We start from the raw sequence: 24,269 nt of genomic DNA on the forward strand, positions 1-24,269 counted from the left end.
GCAGCAGATTAACACACACACACACACCATCTAAATAAAACTAAGTCTGCTTGATAGTTGATGTACAGTATACTGTGCATGATGCAAGCGAGAGGTAAAGGAGAGACTTTGGAGATTCTAACATCTTCTCTCGTACCTGTCGGATAGTGAGGTTAATGTTTTGGACGTCGTACTCTACCATTACATTAGATTTTCTGAGCTGGCAGCCTCTCTGACTGCCTATAATTTTAGTCATCTGTCTCTATTTCTATGGATGTGTCCCACTGACAGTAGGGCCTCCGACAAAGGAAGATGGAGAGCTCTCTTCTTTTAAACAGTTACACATGGGAGTCTCTCCTTTCCGTTGGCTGGCCAGGGGTTACACTCTACAAAATGCTGGGTTGTTTGGTTGACCAAAGCGCTGGGTTATTGATGCTGGGCCCTGGGTTATTGATGCTGGGTTATTGAGATATGTCCCAGTGGGTCAGCTCAGAAGACTGGAGACGTAGCTTAGTAGGGCGTGGCTTTCAGGTAGTTATTTTTGGCCACCCGTGAAAGTAAATGTCATTCCGGTTAATCTGTTCTGTTGTATTGCTATCACATGTTAAGGTTGTACACTGACACTTTTGAAGCTTTAATGAGGCTGACACAAGTGTATGAGTTCCTCAAGAGGATATGCATATCCAAATGTTGGGATATGTAAATAATAATGTCATGGATTTTATATGAGAATATGTAATGTGAAAAAATATATAAATTGTAGTGTATAAACTTAACTTGATGAACAGGAATGACATTTACTCTTATGGGAGTTTAAAACTGATTATTTGAAAGGCACACCCCTAATAGGCCATGCTTCCTGGAAATAACCTATGGATTACATTAAAAAATACCCATCTGTTGGATCAACCAAACTGTGTTGAGTTATTCAGCAACCCAACTGGCTGAGTCAAAATAATCTAGTGTGTGTTCTGTCCAATATTTACCCAGCGTTGGGTTACCAAATAACCCAAATTGGGTTGATTTTAACCCAGCATTTTTTAGAGTGTAGTGAGAAATAGTCGCCCCACTCCAGACTCCTCTGCTCCATTCCACATCTACTTCTAATGGTGTGAAAACAGTTTAAATTGATAACTTTTCCATGTCCAAAACTTACATGAAAAAATACGCTGAAGAATAAGAGGGGGAAAATGGTAATTATAATGCTGTTTACTGTTTGTGGCCTACTTGACAAGTCATTGAATGAATTTGTCTCGAACAAAGATGCAATTCCGAGAAAAACTTGAAGGCTTTGATATATTAGAGGTTATTATTGTGTGACTCCATAGCTCATCAAGCAGAGTATGAATCCCGTGTATTTAATGCACAGTGTCTATACTGTATAATACAGTGTATACACAGGGCCCTGGGTTGCAGGATGTGTCGTGGTTGTAATGAATGATATACTGTATCAAGAGAAGATAGATAAGTTCAAACAGTTTACTGTTGTTTTGATTTCACTTTGACCTGTCCTGAAATGAATCACCTTGGTTCTTGAATTTTAAAAAGTGGTTACTTCATGCCTATACCTGCTGTAGGTACACAAAACCCTCCACAAGATGCATGTATGCCTCATAAAACTCTATTTTAGCCTATGTCGGTTGTTTCTATTTTTTGTATGGGCAAATACATGACTAAAATGTATTTTTTTAAAGACACACTTAAATATATGAACATGTTCAATCATATTTTTCTTAAAACAGATTTTGGTCTATTTTGCTATTATTAATTAGAAAACGTTTCACAGCCCATTAATATGTCTAGAGTTAGACAGTTAAAACGACGCGGGGGTGTTATTAGATACCTGAATGGCTGTGCCGCAATTGATTGTAAAACTGGGTCAGAAAAATATTTGCCCAGGGCATGCGGCCAGAGAGGAGCTCCAAGCATACAGTATTGGCTTGTCAATAACTACAGGCGCTAAATGATAGTTCACGGTGAGATTCTTCTTTTTCATTATTGCTAGCGGTGCTTTCAATTCGATGATTCACTTATTGTTTTGATACCATGGAAAATGCAAGAGAAACTGCATTAGGCAACATGAGCTAGTTATTGTTAATTTATCATTACTAATTAGCTTAACATTTAATAGGCTTAAACGAAATGAAATAGTATCTTCCTTTGAAATGTAGTTGGTTAATTTGTTTATTCTGGATGGACACTTTGATCTTTGCTGTGTGAGAAGATATATCACAACTGCTTATTTATTTAACAATCAGGACATGCAAAATAAACGAGCAAAAATTCCCCTGTCCTATGCTAACATAATAAATATAAGCTACAATAGCCTACAATAAAGACATTCATGTTTTAATAAAAAACAAACATTTAACTAATATAATTCGAAATATTACATTATATTAAACCAGATATGTATTAGAATTGTAAAAACCAGTCGGGTTAGAACTGCATTGTTTAACGCGCTCGTGTCAGAATTATAAGCAAGAGTTGCTGTAACCCCCAGTCGCCCACCAAAATGGCAGTCGTCTTTAATTGAAGAAGACAGATTTTCAAACGATCTCCGGGAGTGAGGCATCTCAACTTGTTAAAATAATTTTGAGAGAAAAAAACATCTTCTCAAATGGTACTGTTTAACATTTTACTCCTTTCCCTAGCAAATGACTCGTGGAGCGGTGTCCCGGGTGAAGGAAAATTGCCTCATTATATACGAGGCAGAGGTTTTCTGAGTTTTCTTTGTAAACGGCCAGGAAGAGGTGAAGTTATTGTAACAATTATACTTGATCGACCCCATTTTTCTCAGATGGATTTTTACAAAGGACTAGCTTTTGATTTCCAACATCAAAGTCGACTTTTAGCATAAATCAACGTTTGTTTAGATTATTTTCATGAAACACTTTAATGGACATTTAATTCCACTTAAAATTGTAGAATTCAATAGAACAGTGTTCTTTCGTATTTAAGATGAATTGAAAAGTGTAAACTATTCAACCAACTACATAGCCTAAAATTCATTGAAACAAATACTGGCTATAGGCCTACTTTCTAACAATCCAAACTAATGGCAATCTAATATTTGTTTAGATACATTATAAATTAATAGATCGGATTTAGAGCATTATTAAAGTGAATGAATAACATTAAATTAGATTACACCTCATTTGAAAAAACTTACAAACATGTTACACACGCGTGCTCAATAAATCAACTAGATGTTCATGTATATAGTCTCTAACCCTGAAAAGTATTGTATTTGAAAATGTATCTCACCACTGCATGGCGCTAAGGCACCGTATGTTATCATAATCATATTCATACATACATATGAAAAACACATAGCATACCAATGATAACACAAACCATACTGCTACTATTACTAATATTAATGATCATTAGTTAGGCTACTAATACTTGTTGCAGAAATGGCAGCCGTCATTGTAGACTATAGGTTACTTTGACATTGACAAGTGTTAATGTGCAATTTAAATTAAAAGCCAATCTTGATTTTTTAAATTTGTTCTAATGGATGGATGATCGATAAAAAAGAGCAGTATTGTTTTTTCATTGCTGATTATTTTGAATTTTGTCACAATAAGGTCTATAGATTGTGGGCCCTGTTATGTAAATAATCTTATTCCTTATATGTCTACTCTTTAATTAGCTGTTGTTGTTTGTCAAATGTACAGGAAAGAAGTAGGCACATTTTCTGGCTATGCCTTTGTAAAGCCCCCAAAAATACAAACATCAATAGGCCTATTTATCAGCAAGGAATCTGGATGTAGCCTATAGGATAATGTAGGCAAGTTCCACATAAGAATAATGTATTTTGTATTTAAATACATGCCCTTTGATCCCATGTTTATGTTTACCTTAATAATGGCATCAATGTATTGAATCCATCTATTGACTTTATTGGGCATTACTTCAACATGGTACTATTTTCAAAACTTTACTATTTCTTATTATAGCAGTCCCAAATATACAGTACAATAGCTTAAAAGTCAATCCTTCGCTTTCATTGTGCATCATAATTCTAAATCCCCTGTCTCAGGTTAAAATGGAATATGTCTTCTTAAACCAGATCTGACTCAGTGCAGAAAGACATTTGACATGTTTTTTCTCTGTGTATCTGCCTCTCTCTCTCTAAATGCGCCACACAAAATATTTTATGAGCCAAGACCTCTGCTCTTTTGCTTTGCTTTGCTGTGTACAATATACTGCTCACCTACACACACCCAGACACACCACGCTCACACATGAAAACCAGAACGCCCTCCCCTCCCTAACATCAAAGTCTACGGTGGTGCAGTAACTTTGGCGTGAGAGATATGAGCAAGTTTCCAAATCATCTTTCCCCAGAAATGATCACAGATTCCCACAGAATGATGTTCCTCGAATTACAATCGCCTGGAATCTCTCTGACTCTCGTCCCTCCCTTCCCCTCCCATCTCCTCCTCCATTCCCCTCCCATCTCCTCCTCCCCTCTCTCCTTCTATTTCTCCTCTCTCATTCATCAAGTTAAGCAGAATGGATCAACATTGGTTACAAAGACAGTATTGGTTACTCTGCCATCACCTGAAAACCTCTCCTGAATGTGACTTGTTTTATGGTACACTGTCACATTGCGTAGCATCTTTTTCAGGATTGGGCCCTGTATCAAAACTGTTATTATCAAGATTCTCAGATAAGACAAAATAATATTCTGCCAGTGAAAAAAACATGTTGTTAAGTCTTTCCACACATACTTCCCTATACCAGGTTGAAATTAATAGAGCCCAAAGTCTATATTCAGTTGAATTTGCCTCATAAAGTACACCAGTCCTGATGTGCCCAGAAGAGGTTAAACCCAGCAATAGACAAAGGACAATTGTATCATGTATTGGCTAAGTACCTGAATGAAAGACTACGTAGGCCACGATCACAATGATGAATAAAAGCTAAACATGGCCTGTACAGATCAGTCAAAATACAGTATACAGTGAGCACCATAATTCATCGGACAGTGACCCTTTTTTTTGTTATTTTGGTTCTGTATTCTAGCACTTTGAGTTTGAAAGGATACAATGACAATGAGGGTGAAGTGCAGACTGTCAGCTTTAATTTTAGGGTATTTATATACATATCGGATGAACCGTTTAGAAATGACAACACCTTTTGTACATGGTCCCCCCATTTTAAGGTACTACAAGTATTTGTTGAATTGGCTTCACAGATGTGTGTCGTTAGGCAGGTGTATTCATTTGTGTCGTTAGTGAATGCAGGAGAGCTGTTGATGAATAGTATCGATTCTAAACTTTGCTATTGCCTTTGGAGGTTGTTGTTGGGGTGTGACAACATGAGGAAGACAGCAGTGTCGATGCAAATGAAGCTGGCCGTCATAAGGCTCGGAAGTGAAAATCAATCAATCAGGAACATTACAAAAACCCTGGGCAGCCCAAGTCAACAGTTTGGTTCATCATTGACAAGAAAAAAACAACTGGTGAACTCAATTATGCCAAAAGACCCGGTAGACTGAGGAAGACCACTGTAGTGGAAGACCGGAGAATACTCTCTATGGTGGAGAAACCCCCCTGACAACAGCCCAACAGATCAGAAACACTCCTGGATGCAAGTGTAGATGTGTCAAAGTCTACCATACGTAGAAGACTACACCAGCAGGACTACAGAGGGTACGCTACAAGATGCAAACCACTGATAAGCCTGAAGAACAGAAAGGCGAGATTACAGTTTGCTAAAAAGCACATAAAAGAGCCCCAGGAGTTCTGGGGAAAAGTATTGTGGACAGATGAGACAAAGATTAACATGTACCAGAGTGATGGAAAGAGGAAAGTGTGGGGGAAAAAAAGACATGCCCATGATCCAAAGCATACCACCTCATCCGTGAAACATGGTGGTGGGGGTGTTATGGCTTGGGCATGTATGGCTGCCAGTGGAACAGGCTCACTTGTCTTCATCGATGATGTGACTGCAGACAGAAATAGAACAATGAATTCTGAAGTCTACAGAAATATTTTATCTGCTCAGATAAAACCAAATGCCTCCAAACTCATTGGACGGCACTTCATCATGCAACAAGACAATGACCCTAAACATACTGCTAGAGCAACGAAGGGGTTTTTGATGGCCAAAAAGTGGAAAATCCTTGACTGGCCGAGTCAATCACCGGATCTGAATCCAATTGAACATGCATTTTGCATGCTGAAGAGGAGACTGAAGGCAATAAGTCCCCGAAACAAGCAGGAGCTGAAGATGGCTGCAGTACAGGCCTGGCCGAGCATCACCAGGGAAGATACCCAGCGTCTGGTGATGTCGATGCATCGCAGACTTCAAGCAGTCATTGCATGCAAAGGATATGCGACGAAATATTAACAATGATTACTTTATTCTACATTATGTTAAACTGTCCAATGTCTTTTGATGCCCGAAAATGGGGGGGACTATGTACAAAAGCTTCTATAATTTATAAATGGTTTATCCGATATGTATGAAAATACCCTCAAATTAAAGCTGACAGTCTGCATTTCACCCTCATTGTCATTGTATCCTTTCAAACTCAAAGTGCTAGAGTACAGAACCAAAATAACAAAAACATTGTCACTGTCTAATGAATTATGGTGCTCACTGTATATACCTTATTTACATAAGTATTCAGACCCTTTGCTAGGACACTCGAAATTGAGCTCAGGTGCATCCTGTTTCCATTGATCATCCTCGAGATGAGTCCACCTGTGGTAAATTCAATTGAATGGACATGATCTGGAAAAGCACACACCTTTCTACAGTATATAAGGTCTCACAGTTGACAGTGCATGTCAGAGCAAAAACCAAGTCAGGAGGTTGAAGGAATTGTCTGTAGAGCTCCGAGACAGGATTGTGTTGAGGCACAGATCTGGGGAAGGGTACCAACAAATGTCTGCAGCATTAAAGGACTCCAAGAAGACAGTGGCCTCCATCATTTTTAAATGGAAGAAGTTTGGAACCACCAAGACACTTCCTAGAGCTGGCCGCCTGGCCAAACTAAGCAATCGGGGGAGAAGGGCCTTGGTCATGGAGGTGACCAAGAACCCAATGGTCACTCTGACAGAGCTCTAGAGTTCCCCTGTGGACATCAGAGAACCTTCCAGAAGGACAACCATCTCTGCAGCACTCCACCAATTGGGCCTTTATGGTAGAGTGGCCAGACGGAAGCCACTCCTCAGTAAAAGGCACGACAGCCCACTTGGAGTTTGCCAAAAGGCACCTAAAGACTCTCAGACCATGTGAAACAAGATTCTCTGGTCTGATGAAACCAAGATTTGGCCTGAATGCCAAGCGTCATGTCTGGAGGAAACCTGGCACATCCCTATGGTGAAGCATGGAGGTGGCAGCATCATGCTATGGGGATGTTTTTCAGCGGCAGGGACTGGGGGACTAGTCAGTATCGAGGCAAGGATGAACAGAGCAAAGTACAGAGAGATACTTGATGAAAACCTGCTCTCTGGAGAGACCTGAAAATAGCTGTGCAGCATCGCTCCCCATCCAACCTGACAGAGCTTGAGAGGATCTGCAGAGAAGAATGGGAGAAACTCCCCAAATACAGGTGTGCCAAGCTTGTAGCATCATATCCAAGAAGACTCAATGCTGTAAATGCTGCCAAAGGTGCTTCAACAAAGTACTGAGTGAAGGGTCTGAATACTTATGTAAATGTAATATTAAAGTTTTAATTTTCAATAAATTAGCAAAAAAAACACAATTTTTGCTTTGTCATTATGGGGTATTGTGTGTAGATAGATGAGGGGGAAAAACAATTGAATTCATTTTAGAATAAGGCTGAAATGTAACAAAATCCGGAAAAAGTCAAGGGGTCTGAATACTTTCCGAAAGCACTGTATATCCAAAAAATACACCCTGTAGAGTGTACGTATTTTCAAACACACAAACTCAACTTAAAGTTGCCATTCCTATCTGCACACAAATCCTCAGGTTGTGCTGTGTTACCCTTGCTACAGCATTGCTTTTCCCTTCCCTGTTTTCTTGGAAGTTGATTATGTTTAAGATTATGTTTAGGATTGTATTCAGTGAGAAGTCACAATACACCCCCTCGGAGGAAAACCTACCCAGGACTGTCTTCCTTAAAAGGACTTCTTGTTCAGTCTACAGACATATCATCATCCAGGACTTGGCGACCCTGAACTTCCACTCTGAAAAGCCTCTCTCCAAATCTGATTATTCTTGTGTTTCATCAGGTTGAGAGATCTGGCTAGAGGGTGTATTGGCATTTGACTCCTGATTTATACCTCTGTACACAGTCCAACAGCTGGCACCAATAATACAAATAGAGCTAGTTTCATTAAAACATATGCAAAGTACATCATAGTTTTTCCATCTCCTAGTTTGTTTGGGCCCTGCCAATCAATCCTCTCTTTGGGATTGTTGTTGTCAAGCTGCATACGCTGATTTATTATAGAGATTGGACTGGACTGCCTGAGTGGGGGCAGCCTCTCTTTTTCTCCTCCTCTCCCTCGCCTGATAATGAAGAAAACATTGGCACATGACAGTGGTGTTGTTGTGTTTTGAATAATACTGCAGTATAATGGTCTTCAGTACTTTAGCTTTCTTTCATAGTTTGTGTTGTGTGTATGGGTGACCCATGCATTCCATACTGCACTCTGAACTTCTTGTGCATTGTGGCTTTGAGTGCAATTATACCTTATGACATCAGTATGGAGGTACTGATATCTCTCCCCCCCCCTCTCTCTCTCTCTCTCTCTCTCTCTCTCTCTCTCTCTCTCTCTCTCTCTCTCTCTCTCTCTCTCTCTCTCTCTCTGTCAGTCTCCCTCTCTATCTCCTTCTATTTCTCTTCCTCTCCTCTCTCTTGCCTGTCTTGCAGTGATAAAACCCATCATGAGGAGGTATTCCACACTCCCAGCCTTCCTGACCCCCAGTACCCTGCCCATATGCCAGAGAAGGGCCACACCTCAGCCTAGAGATGATCTTCCAGAGTGGATGGGTTGGAAGGAGGAGAAGAAAAGGATAGAATGTGACAGGGGAATGGAAACTCTTAGGCACACTTAAGAGATGGACCATGCGGAAAAAACATTCTCCCTGGAAAAAAACACTGTCCACTACGGGCTATGCACTGAAATGTTTAATCTCCTTCAATGTCATCACACTTTCCTTTGTCATCCACGGTGGCCTTTATTGCATTCTCTCCTGCCTTGCGTGTTCTCCTTACCATCAGTGTAAAATTCAATCAACTTGTGCTGAGGGCGACTGAAGCTTTGTTTGGGCCGGTATTGTGAAGTAGGTAGGCGCAGTCCTGGTTCTGTGGATACTAGGCAGACAGGGTCCATCTATAATATTCCCCTCAATAAGGTCTCTATCCAATGTGTGTGAGTGTTTCTGAGTGTGCGTGTGTGTATGGGAAGAATGATTCAACACCGTCCTCATCACCCCAGCACTTCAATACACCATACTCTCTCCCTCTGCTTTCCCAACAAATAAGCTTTTATGTACCATATTCTATATCCTCCCTCAGCCTTTACAAAATCAAACGCTCCCCCACACTGTCTCCCGTCAGCAGCACCGCAGATCAAAGACACACTGAAGTTAGAGCAAAATGTATAACAAACACCCGGCACCACTAAACTTTAAGTGTGTGTGTGTGTGTGCGCTGCATGGCTCTTTATTTCAGCCAGAACACAACCTTCAGCTCTACGGAGGCCAGACTCTGTGTCACACAAAGCTAGGCTAAAATAAGTGTGGGGCTTTTTCAGACAGATGATTGACATGAATTAGCCGACAATGGATTACTCAGAGCAGCTCCCTGTGCATGCACATAAACACATACACACGTGCACATATAGTGAGCACACATACACGTACACGTACATGTACATGCTCACACACATACACACACGCACACACACATCAATGTCAGATGTTGATTATCATCAATGTCATATGTTGATTATCATCAATGTCAGATGTTGATTATCATTAATGTTGATTATCATCAATGTCAGATGTTGATTATCACAATGTCAGATGTTGATTATCATCAATGTCAGATGTTGATTATCATTAATGTCAGATGTTGATTATCATTAATGTCAGATGTTGATTATCATTAATGTCAGATGTTGATTATCATCAATGTCATATGTTGATTATCATTAATGTCATATGCTGATTATCATTCATGTCATATGTTGATTATCATCAATGTCAGATGTTGATTATCAGTAATGTCAGATGTTGATTATCATCAATGTCAGATGTTGATTATCATCAATGTCAGATGTTGATTATCAGTAATGTCAGATGTTGATTATCATCAATGTCAGATGTTGATTATCATCAATGTCAGATGTTGATTATCAGTAATGTCAGATGTTGATTATCATCAATGTCAGATGTTGATTATCATCAATGTCAGATGTTGATTATCATCAATGTCAGATGTTGATTATCATCAATGTCAGATGTTGATTATCATCAATGTCAGATGTTGATTATCAGTAATGTCAGATGTTGATTATCATCAATGTCAGATGTTGATTATCATCAATGTCAGATGTTGATTATCAGTAATGTCAGATATGATCAATTGACCACAGAACATATTTTCCTCATGAACTGCTTCAGCATGTAGCATATCATTGCACTGGCAGCACCAGCCAAAGTCATATGATCAGGGATGGATCACTTACTTGATATTTACATTAACACACTACTTTTCACCTATCTCGCTGAAATATGCAGTAGAAAACACTCTCTCCCCTTTACTATTACAGTTGACTTTATAGTGATTGGAGCACTCCAATCCATTACGGTATGATTCCACCATGAAATGGTCACAGTGGTGAAAAATTTGACAATAAAACTGCCAGTTCTGATCGTACCCTGTTTCACCAGTAAGACTGAATGGCAGCGTATGCACGCATGCACACACACGCACACACACACATAAACAAAAGTGCCATGTGTATGATAGTAAAGCTATGGGCCCTGTCATGCAACAAATCCCATGAACTTGGCCTCCATGACGATGGAAATGCTCCGGCGCTCCGTTGCCAGGGAAGCTGATGGGGACTGAACACTGCACATTTCCAACAGCCCGCTTCAGACCAATTCACATGGCTCCTAAAATGTTACAGGACGCCATTGTGCGCTCACAAAGCATGCATGCAATTAAATTTCCCTTTGCCGTGTTTCACGTTCATCCATGAATTGGCCCTGTTACGGGCCTGAGTTTCCATTCGAGAAACCCCGCTCCACCCCCTTGGCTGGGACCCACCCTGGCCTTTAGCTCTGAATGGTTGGCCTTTTGATGGAGAGCATTGGGGATGTCAGTGCAGGGCAGGCCATCTGAGCCCCACAGGGATATGGCTACTTATCAGGCTATTAGCAGGTGAGCGTGATTAGTATTCAAACATGGAGTCTTATTACCACAGCGATGACATAGTGGTGGCGTAAATCACAGAGATAAAGGACTGTAGTAAGGATTTGAAAGGGGTTGTGATAATGATCTATGTTATAATACTGTAAGCCACACTTGCGGCGGGTTCTGATCCTACAATTTTGTGCCGATTTTCTTCATTTTAGGCTTGTCGTCAGGGGACATGCAACTAGCACTTTATATGAGTGCTGTCACAATGCATAGAACATATGCTGATTTGGAAACTGTAGAATGACTACATTACCCACAATGCTCATTGACTGATTGTTCCAAATTACCATGACAATTATGCATCAATAGCCATTTTTATTTCTATGGTGAAGGCATTGTCTTATGTCAGATAGCACAGCAATTCTGCCTGCACTGTCAGCTGAGCGATGAATAGGAGTGACACCACCTGATGTAAGACAGGGCCTCTTTATTATTATTATTTAACTAGGCAAGTTAACTCAGTTAATAACAAATTCGTATTTACAATGACGGCCTACACCGGCCAAACCCGGACGACGCTGGGCCAATTGTGCCCCGCCCTGTGGGACTCCCAATCACAGCCGGTTGTGATACAGCCTGGAATAGAACCAGGGTGTCTCTAGCACTGAAATGCAGTGCCTCAGACCGCTGCGCCACTCGGGAGCCTTCTATGGTGTAGTTGGGCAGCCACATGATTTTACAGTGCACGTTTGCTTATAGACTTTCATGGTCACACAAGGTTATTTATTTACATGACCTCAGTTTCATTTGCCAAATTATTTTATCCTAAAGATTTGACCTAGGCCTGTTACACACATTTTGTTTAACTTATGGGCTCATGGTAGTCTTATCAAATCATTGAATTTCCAAGGGAAAGCATGATCCCACAGGGAATTTGAGTTTTTAAAGTGCTCTTGAGTTGAGAAACTTAGGAAAATAGAACAAATTGAGTTTAAGGTTAATTGGTAGTTGCTTCTCTGTTGGTCCACAACAATGAAATTGCATTGAATTGAATGAGTCATTTCCAATGAATTACCGCCCGTAAGGGCAGGGTGCCACTAGTATAGTCTTATTGCCACAGTGATGGCGTAGTGATGGCGTAAATCACAGAGATAAAAGTATTTGAAAGGGGTTGACATGATCAATAAATTAAATGTCAGATTACATTTTTAGCTATTAGTTACGACTGTGAAATGTTTCCGGATTTCTCTATTTAGGCTTATATCAAATGTAAGTGATGTTTATGAAAGGACAGACTTGTAGCTTCCAAATGGTATATCATAAACTGTAGTTGGAGGAAACATGGGAAAGTAATGCCGCTTTAAAAGTTGATCAACATGTTATCCAACTTGAGAAAAGTATGAGAAATGCCCTTTGAAAGATTTTGATGAGATTTTCACAGTTCCTAAAGTGTTCTTCTTTGTTCACACCCATTCAGGTTCGTTCACATTGTTCACACACCCTCTTAAGCCGTAGCATGGCATTGTCCTCCAGAAAGTAGTCTCTCTAGTTAAACCCAGCTAAATTCAAGACAGCAATGTTTTTGAGACCTCTAGCAACTGTTTTGCAATTGTTCAACGCTACATCTTCCCAAAAATCTGCGAGTAGCAAAGATGACCATATACTGACCAGGGAAGCCACCATTCTGTTATAGACAGAAGCCTGTGACATGACAGACCAATCAAGACTCATCTCTCGGTATGTCCAACCACTACATTATCTCAGCCAATCATGACTATCCAGGAAGTATCCTTTCTTTCTCCCTATATAGCTCAGTGATTTATCCTTGGCTAAACAAGGCTCATAATTAACATTTGTATTCATATTTACAGATCCCATACAAGTTTGTAATTAAGGCGCATGAAATTTCCCATGTTCAAGAAGTCATTTCTACGTTTTTTCAAACATTCTTACTGTGAAGTAGGAACTGGCGTCAAAATGCTTAGATCCTGTAACCGGTCACAAATGTGATAGAGCATCTTTGGTTTACACACAAAGTGAATCACCATACTTTCAATGCAGTAAAGCTTTCTGTGTAATTTGACGGGAGATGATATTGTTTGGGAAGAATATAAAATCTAAATTATGGAGTAATTTTTTGGTCATGTACTTCTGCCGGGAAAATCCATTCCATGCTTAACAATGGTTTTATGGGACATGTACTGGAGCTGTACTTATTCATTTATTTAAATACGGTTCTTCTCTTAAATGGGAAGCCTGGATATGAATGTTTGAATAACAGAGTAGTTAGAGAATCACCACCATCCCAGTACCACTACCACAGTTACTTCTATTGTATCACACCACCACCACTACTCCCAGCACCACACCACACTAGAGGCGTCTAATGACAGGCAAATTGAGAGATAGGAGGATGACAGTGAAGAGGAGCAGAGGGCAGAGGGGGTAAAGTGGCTGAATGGCGGCTCCCGTCTCTCTCCCCGCGCCCCTGGGAGATAATGAGGCCCTGTGCTTCAGGAGGGAAAGATAAACATTATTTCTGGCATATTGTGGCCTCCAGCAGCTTATTTATGTTCTGGCTTTTGTGTGCTGGGAGCTAATAATGCTTCAGAGAAACCAGTAAAGCAGGATTCCAGGCAGACATCCCTGGTCCTCCTATAGCCTCACCACCACAGCAACCACTCCAGGGGGACATCAAACACTCGCCCTCCCGGCCCCGGCACACGTTAATTGTACACCTATTGTTCCCACGTAGAGCACTGAGAAGCGAAAGAAGGAGAAAATGGAGGGAGAGAGAGAAGGGGAAAAAGGACTTTGGTAATGAGGCTTCTGCAGCTGAATAAATATGGTCTAAAACAATATAAACTGTTTTGATGCTCCCCTCTGGGCCCTCTCAGCCAGTATCCTCATTACTCACCTTAATGACAAATAAGGCCTTATTAAAATCAGCCTTGTTACATGGATAGGACACGCATGAATGCTATGGCTAAATCCAGGCTATTTCATTAGTTGAGGTTGAGAGAAAAAGTGTGTTTCTGTGTGCATTTGAAAGAGGTCTGTGATCCACAATGGCCCAGGGAGTCATGTATGATACAAAACAACCCCATTCTTTACTCCTCTTTATGATACATTTAAAAAAGACATGGGCTGTGATTTGACCCGAGGCCTGGTAATATGATACAGTGTTGAAGATTTCTTTCATTCAGAAGCCTTTCAAAACCTCAAATACACAACAAGTTTAACATTTCCTGCAGTAGGGTGATCAAATTAAGATCCTACATCTGTATACATTGGCATGGAACCTGAATGCAATATTCTCCAATTTAATGTATTTTGATGCACAAATAATATATCAATGAACCTTTACTAATGCTGCGTTCCCATGCTAGTCGGAACTAGGTAACTCAGAAATGTCCAATTGGTTGTAGTTATATTCGTGACGCGTTCAGGCCTATTAGCAATTCGGACATTTCAGAGTTTCGACTAGTACGTATCCACTAGACTGAGAGGGAAAAAATAAATACCAATATCAGGAAGCTTACTTGTGATGTTACCATGTGTACCTCAGCAAGGGATTGTAATCACAACTGACAGTTTAGAGGGTGATCCCATTAACACTGCACCTGTACACCTCTCCTCTCAGAGAAGAGTCAGACAGAGGATCTCACACATTCAGCTGTCTCTGTCCCCTGTTCTAATGCTCCCCTACTCCAGTGTAGCCAGCCAGCCAGGCAGTCAGACAGGCAGACCCCACTGCACACAACTGGTTGAATCAACGTTGTTTCCACGTCATTTCAACAACAACAAAAAATCTATGTGACGACGTTGAATCGATGTGGAAAAGGAATTTCAGGAATTTGTCTGTTTTCGGGAATTTTGGGAATTTGTCTTTTGTCTGTTTTTGACCCAAATTTGTACCTATTTATTTTAACTTTATTTAACTAGGCAAGTCAGTTAAGAACAAATTCTTATTTACAATGAAGGCCTGCCCCGGCCAAACCCTCCCCTAACCCGGACGACGCAGGGTCAATTGGGCGCCGCCCTATGGGACTTCCGGTTGTGATACAGCCCAGGATGGAACCCTGGTCTGTAGTGACGCCTCACTGCGACGCAGTGCCTTAGACCACTGTTCCACTCAGGACCTAAATCCAATGACACCTAAATCATTTGATTTCACATTGAATTCACATTAGTTGACAACTCAATCAAATGTAAATTAAAGCTAGACGTTGAACTGACATCTATGTCTATGAAAATAAGACAGTTAGCAGGCAGGCAAGTAGTTAGTAGGCAGGCAAGTAGTTAGTAGGCAAGCAGGCAGACAGTTAAGCAGGCAGGCAGGCAGGCAGAGGGGTGGACCAAAGTGACTATGAGTTCAAAGGGCATAGTTCAGAGCTGGCGTTTTCCAAGGTAAACCAACCCCAAAGTGGGCCATATTTATGAGGTGTTATATTTATGGAGTGCCGTGGCAACAACAGGTTTAAGAGGGCCACTGTAACCTTACTGAGGCCAGGCCTGACCTGGACCCGGGGTACAATAATATCTCAGGGGCAAAATTAGCAGAAGGACAGCACTGAGTCAGCCCTAGCTGCCTCATACCCCCTCTGCCTCCACTGGTCCCCCACCGCTGGCTGGCCCTCCCCTCCATGCCCCCCTCCTCCTGGCCCTAGACCTCATGCTCTTAATGCTCCAAGGGCAGGTGAACGCTGGCAACTTAGCTAAAATAGAGCCAGAATCTACCACACAGCCAGCCTTGGGTTGGCTCATATAGCAGGAGGACAGAGCAACGGACTAGAAAATATACAGTGGGGAGAACAAGTATTTGATACACTGCCGATTTTGCAGGTTTTCCTACTTACAAAGCATGTAGAGGTCTGTAATTTTTTATCATAGGTACACTTCAACTGTGAGAGACGGAATCTAAAACAAAAATCCAGAAAATCACATTGTATGATTTTTAAGTAATTAATTTGCATTTTATTGCATGACGTAAGTATTTGATCACCTACCAACCAGTAAGAATTCCGGCTCTCACAGACCTGTTAGTTTTTCTTTAAGAAGCCCTCCTGTTCTCCACTAATTACCTGTATTAACTGCACCTGTTTGAACTCGTTACCCGTATAAAAGACACCTGTCCACACACTCAGTCAAACAGACTCCAACCTCTCCACAATGGCCAAGACCAGAGAGCTGTGTAAGGACATCAGGGATAAAATTGTAGACCTGCACAAGGCTGGGATGGGCTACAGGACAATAGGCAAGCAGCTTGGTGAGAAGGCAACAACTGTTGGCGCAATTATTAGAAAATGGAAGAAGTTCAAGATGACGGTCAATCACCCTCGGTCTGGGGCTCCATGCAAGATCTCACCTCGTGGGGCATCAATGATCATGAGGAAGGTGTCGGATCAGCCCAGAACTACACTGCAGGACCTGGTCAATGACCTGAAGAGAGCTGGGACCACAGTCTCAAAGAAAACCATTAGTAACACACTACCCCGTCATGGATTAAAATTCTGCAGCGCACGCAAGGTCCCCCTGCTCAAGCCAGCGCATGTCCAGGCCCGTCTGAAGTTTGCCAATGACCATCTGGATGATCCAGAGGAGGAATGGGAGAAGGTCATGTGGTCTGATGAGACAAAAATAGAGCTTTTTGGTCTAAACTCTACTCGCCGTGTTTGGAGGAAGAAGAAGGATGAGTACAACCCCAAGAACACCATCCCAACCGTGAAGCATGGAGGTGGAAACATCATTATTTGGGGATGCTTTTCTGCAAAGGGGACAGGACGACTGCACCGTATTGAGGGAGGATGGATGGGGCCATGTATCGCGAGATCTTGGCCAACAACCTCCTTCCCTCAGTAAGAGCATTGAAGATGGGTTGTGGCTGGGTCTTCCAGCATGACAACGACCCGAAACACACAGCCAGGGCAACTAAGGAGTGGCTCCGTATAAAGCATCTCAAGGTCCTGGAGTGGCCTAGCCAGTCTCCAGACCTGACCCCAATAGAACATCTTTGGAGGGAGCTGCAAGTCCGTATTGCCCAGCGACAGCCCCGAAACCTGAAGGATCTGGAGAAGGTCTGTATGGAGGAGTGGGCCAAAATCCCTGCTGCAGTGTGTGCAAACCTGGTCAAGAACTACAGGAAACGTATGATCTCTGTAATTGCAAACAAAGGTTTCTGTACCAAATATTAAGTTCTGCTTTGCTGATGTATCAAATACTTATGTCATGCAATAAAATGCAAATTAATTACTTAAAAATCATACAATGTGATTTTCTGGATTTTTGTTTTAGATTCCGTCTCTCACAGTTGAAGTGTACCTATGATAAAAAATTACAGACCTCTACATGCTTTGTAACTAGGAAAACCTGCAAAATCGGCAGTGTGTCAAATACTTGTTCTCCCCACTGTATATACAGTATAAATACACACCTAATCATTCCAGGGATTTTCTTTCTTTTTAAAATTATTTTCTACATTGTAGAATAATAGTGAAGACATCAAAACTATGAAATAACACATGGAATAATGTAGTAACCAAAAAAAGTGTTAAACAAATCAAAATATATCTTATATTTAAAATTCTTCAAAGTAGCCACCCTTTGCCTTGATGACAGCTTTGCATACTCTTGGCATTCTCTCAACCAGCTTCATGAGGTAGCCACCTGGAATGCATTTCAATTAACAGGTTTGCCTTGTTAAAAGTTCATTTGTGGATGTTCTTTTCCTTCTTAATGCGTTTGATCCAATCAGTTGTGTTGTGACAAGGTAGGGGTGGAATACAGAAGATAGCTCTATTTGGTAAAAGACCAATCCCATGGTATGTCAAGCAAAGAGAATTGACAGCCAATCATTACTTTAAGACATGAAGGTCAGTCAATATGGCAAATGTCAAGAACTTTTAAAGTTTGTTCAAATGCAGTCGCAAAAACCATCAAGCTCTTTGATGAAACTGGCACTCATGAGGACCGCCACAGGAAAGCAAGACGTAGAGTTACCTCTGCTGCAGAGGATAAGTTGTGTTATTTTATGGTTTTGACATCTTCACTGTTATTCTACAATGTAGAAAATAGTAAAAATAAAGAAAAACCATTGAATGAGTAGGTGTGTCCAAACTTTTGACTGGTACTGTACATTTTAAACCACATTATGAATTTTATCCCAATAGTCAAACTTAGGGGGAGCCATGGGATGCATTGAACTACATAAATTGAGCTGTGACAATGTATTCATTTTGACTATAGATATTATGCCGGTTAAACCCCCCTAAGATTGATGTCTGTGCCTGCTTGGAAATCTAATTAGCATAATACAAAAATCCCCATAAATCTCTGTCAGTTTAAGCTAGAGATATCTGCTTTTTTTGTTGGCTGCGTCTCAATCCACCGCATCTGCTTATGTCTCACTTCCTCATCTGTGGTAAAGGTGGCAGAGCTAGAGCAGTGTTAGTCAGACCATGAGACGTCCCGAAAATCGGTCTTCTCACGAAAACGTCTGTAGCATCCAAACAGTTTGACAACACAGTATGATGACCACTCTATGGAAAGGGGAGATTCTCACGAATAGACATGGGACACATTGCTGTGTCAGCTTCTGTTTGTAGTGTCCAAACCATTTGGGCTACAAACTAATATGACCCCACTGTGGATGACACCCACAAGTGCCGAAATATAAAGTTAGTTTTGTGCCTACCCAAAAAAAGGGTTAAATATATACACTATTGTTCAAAATTTTGGGGTCACTTAGAAATGTCCTTGTTTTTTAAAGAAAAGCAAGTTTATTGTCCATTATAATAACATCAAATTGATCAGAAATACAGTGCAGACATTGTTAACGTTGTAAATGACTATTGTAGCTGGAAATGGCAGATTTTTAATGGAATATTTACATAGTCGTACAGAGTCCATTATCAGCAACCATCACTCCTGTCTTCCAATGGCACGTTGTGTTAGCTAATCCAAGTTTATAATTTTAAAAGGCTAATTGATCATTAGAAAACCCTTTTGCAATTATGTTAGCACAGCTGAAAACTGTTGTTCTGATTAAAGAAGCAATACAACTGGCCTTTAGGCTAGTTGTGTATGTGGAGCATCAGCATTTGTGGGTTCGATTACAGGCTCAAAATGGCCAGAAGCAAAGAACTTTCTTCTGAAACTCGTCAGTCTATTCTTGTTCTGAGAAATGAAGGCTATTCCATGCCAGAAATTGCCAAGAAACTGAAGATATCGTACAACGCTGTGTACTACTCCCTTCACAGAACAGCACAAACTGTCTCTAACCAGAATAGAAAGAGGAGTGTCAGGCCCCGGTGCACAACTGAGCAAGAGGACAAGTACATTAGAGTGTCTAGTTTGAGAAACAGATGCCTCACAAGTCTTCAACTGGCAGCTTCATTAAATAGTACCGACTCCGGGATGCTGGCCTAGGCAGAGATCCTCTGTCCAGTGTCTGTGTTCTTTTGCCCATCTTAATCTTTTCCTTTCATTGGCCAGTCTGAGATATGGCTTTTTCTTTGCAACTCTGCCTAGAAGGCCAGCATCCCGGAGTTGCCTCTTCACTGTTGACTTCACTGTTGACGTTCTCTTCAGAGAAGAATGGGAGAAACTCCCCAAATACAGGTGTGCCAAGCTTGTAGCGTCATACACAAACAGACTCGAGGCTGTAATCACTGCCAAAGGTGCTTCAACAAAGTACTGAGTAAAGGGTCTGAATACTTATGTGAATATGATATTTCATTTGCTTATTTTTTTTTATTCAGAAAAACCTGTTTTTGCTTGGTCATTATGGGGTTTTGTGTGTAGATTGATGAGGGGAAAAAACTATTGAATCAATTTTGGAATAAGGCTGTAACCTAACAAAATGTGGAAAAAGTCAAGGGGTCTGAATACTTTCCGAAGACACTGTATACATTTCCTGAGCTTTCTTATATCTCCTACATATGTTTCTTATGATACATTTTTTTACTGTCTTTTTTGGCATTTATTAATATGTTATTCAATGTATTTCTCTGGGCTATAGTAGTAAAGGGCAAGTTCAATATTTTAGAAATGTTTTATATATACCCTGCTCAAAAGAATAAAGGGAACACTTAAACAACACAATGTAACTCCAAGTCAATCACACTTCTGTGAAATCAAACTGTCCAAACTGTGCACATTTGTGGCCTGCTGGATGTCATTTTGCAGGGCTCTGGCAGTGCTCCTCCTTGCACAAAGGCGGAGGTAGCGGTCCTGCTGCTGGGTTGTTGCCCTCCTACGGCCTCCTCCACGTCTCCTGATGTACTGGCCTGTCTCCTGGTAGCGCCTCCATGCTCTGGACACTACGCTGACAGACACAGCAAACCTTCTTGCCACAGCTCGCATTGATGTGCCATCCTGGATGAGCTGCACTACCTGAGCCACTTGTGTGGGTTGTAGACTCCGTCTCATGCTACCACTAGAGTGAAAGCACCGCCAGCATTCAAAAGTGACCAAAACATCAGCCAGGAAGCATAGGAACTGAGAAGTGGTCTGTGGTCACCACCTGCAGAACCACTCCTTTATTGGGGGTGTCTTGCTAATTGCCTATAATTTCCACCTTTTGTCTATTCCATTTGCACAACAGCATGTGAAATTTATTGTCAATCAGTGTTGCTTCCTAAGTGGACAGTTTGATTTCACAGAAGTGTGATTGACTTGGAGTTACATTGTGTTGTTTAAGTGTTCCCTTTATTTTTTTGAGCAGTGTATATATATATATATATATATATATATATATATATATATATATATATATATATATATTGTCACGTTCGTTATAATGAGTGGACCAAGATGCAGCGTAGTATGGTTCCATCCTCTTTATTAGGTAGTGAAACTCAAAGAAAACAATAAAGCACAATAAAGCAAAACGAAACGTGAAGCTCATGTAGTGCTCGCAGGCAACTATACCTAGACAAGATCCCACAAAGCACAATGGGGAAATGGCTGCCTAACTATGATCCCCAATCAGAGACAACGATAAACAGCTGCCTCTGATTGGGAACCATACCAGGCCAACATAGATAATTAATCACCTAGATAACCCACCCTAGTCACTGTCACGCCATAACCAACACAGAGAATAAACAGCTCTCTATGGTCAGGGCGTGACATATATGTATATATTTGTTTTGTACCTAAAGGATTCCTGAAATTCTAAATCAAATAGCTAAATGATCCATAGTAAGACCATCTTAAAACAATTCCATATGTTGGTTTGAACCCCCCCAACGGCTTAGTGGGTTAAAGAAAATAGAGGTGTAGATAATAGTATGAAATCAATTTGTGAGAATGATTTATTCTTGTCTGAGTTGAAAGTGTACTCTTTTGCTTTAGGATTATGAGCTCGCCAGGCATCAATGAGGTTGTAATCAGAGAGTATATGTTGGAGAGCCTTGGTTGTGTGTGGATTGTAATTGGTCTAATTAGATTTGTTCCGCATGTCCAAAATGGCATTAATGTCTGTCCCAATAACCAGATGGAATTCAGTTAATTCTAACAATATGCTGTTCAGAGAATCAAAACTTAGGATCATATGAATTTGAAGCGTACACATTAATAAAGGCAATTTCTTTCCTTTATGGAGATTTTTAAGGAAACTGATTCTGCCTTCTTGGTCTTTGCCTTTAACCGAGATGGTGATTTTGAGCTTATGTATCATTATGATTACACTTTTAGTTTGGTTTGGGGCTGATAAAAAACTGCCAGTTTGTACAAATGGTTCTCTATTCTATATGAGTCCTTTTGGAGCAGATATATTTTTTGGAGCATTGCTACAGTGCCTTCAGAAAGTATTTACACCCCTTGACTTTTTCCACATTTTGTTGTGATATAGCTTGAATTTGAAATTGATTAAATTGAGATTTGGTGTCACTGGCCTACACCCAACACCCTAATACCAAAGTGGAAATATGTTTTTCAATATGTTTACAAATTAATAAAACATGAAAAGCTTAATGTCTTGAGTCAATTAGTATTTGTTTGTTATGGCATGCCTAAATAAGTTCAGGAGTAAAAATGTGTCACGTAATATGTAATATGCACACTCTGTGTGCAATAATAGTGTTTAACATGATTTTTGAATGACTTCCTTATCTCTGTACCCAACCAGAATCCCACTCATCGCTCATGCTCCAAGTCCTTTCCAACCGCTCCACTAAAAACCACCCCTCTCTCACAGGAAAAAAACTGCTTCTCCAAATTCACTCCATTCATTAAAATCACAATTTAACCAACAGCCATCTATTTTTGTGACTACCTGGACCTACCATTTGGTTTTTAAGTATTGAAGCCAAACCATGTGATTTGAATGAAAGGTATTTTAATAAACAACATGAAGAGGTGAGAGTAAGAGCGCTCATGATTTCAAGTAGGCTACATGTCATATTAAAGAGCACATGAACACTCTAAATAGGTCAGGAGCCAGACATGTAGCCTAAGAAGGAAAAATGAATTATTTAGGCTATATTATTATTAGCCTATTATTTCAATTATTTCAATATAGCCCACAATATAGCTTACAAATTAATACATTGTGATGCATTTGTGAGTGCGACACACTAGGCTGGCATGAACATTAAGAGCTCAGCATTTAAACAACATCTTGTTGTATTCAATTATTATAGTCTATCAATTGCGCATATAGGCTGTGAATGAAATGAAAAATGACTTACTAGTAAAATGGTATTCAAATTCATTTTTGTAATCAGGAGTTTGACCAGAGTCTGTGGCTTCAGGCTCATGTGATTGCAGAGCCACTAGGGATGCATAGTTGTTTAAAAAAAAAATCTATAGGTAGGCCTAAAGGTTTTTAGGCAAAATAACCCTATCAAAACAGAAAGCTCCTTGAAATAGCTTATATGTCAGCAGGCCTATTGGGCCAAAATCAATGATAATCTATATTGTATAGATAATAGAACAAAAATGAGCACAACCTTTAACTCCATAGGGGCACAGTAAGGCCAGGTGCAGAGGGAACAACGCTGTACATGTATCTATTCGTTATACATGTCAGAGGAAGTGGAACAGATAATACATGACGGCACCAGCGCTGTGTGCTTGCTGCTGATATTATTCAACTGATAAATTCTAGATGTGCTTCATGTCAATGCCGTCCTAAGGGATTTGGTCCCAGTCCCTGGCCTCTCCTGATGGGGAATACTGTGACAGGATTTCCCAAACAAGATTAGAATGGTGGCGTTTTCAATCCGGCCATACATCAGGGAGAATCACCTAGAATCCAAGATGAGTCACTTACAGTGTTCTCTCTCTTCAGCTACGGCGAATGTTCACTCTCTCCCAAACACACCAAAGAGCTTGTTAACTAATTAGGCTAATTTTAGGTATTTAATATCCGGAAAAGTGCCATTTACTGTAGCTGTGAAGGTTCAGCTCACCTGATTAGCAGTTACATCTGTAAACCCCTTGTTAAGAGGGCCGCCTCATAGTGAATCACCTACCTGCAGATGACTCACTCTGTCTAAGGGGAAGAGCAGGAAAGAGAGAGAAACTGGGAGAAAGATAACTAAGGAACAAAAGAGAGCGAGAGAGGTAGTGAATAAATGAATGAGCACGTTTGTCATAGCTGGCAGGAAGCAGATCCGTGGAGAACAAGCCTATCCCATATCACCCTTTCCTCGCCTCCGGCCTGTCACCATGACAATTTGTATCTCTCAGGCCGGCTCCCGTCAGATGGATGGCCAGTCAGTGGGAGCGTCCTGATGGTGATCAGTGAAATATGGAGCGTTTATCAAAGATTTTCTCTCTCTTAAGAGATCAGATGTTTTGTTTATAAATACTTTGCTATAATGACACACTTAGCTAGCTACCCACCTCATTCCTTCTGTTAGCATGTGCACGTAGTAAGTACACCATCATGCTTTCAGGATATGTGTCTTTTCAG

The sequence above is a fragment of the Salvelinus namaycush genome, chromosome 31 (assembly GCF_016432855.1).
Source record: "Salvelinus namaycush isolate Seneca chromosome 31, SaNama_1.0, whole genome shotgun sequence".
NCBI lineage: Eukaryota > Metazoa > Chordata > Actinopteri > Salmoniformes > Salmonidae > Salvelinus > Salvelinus namaycush.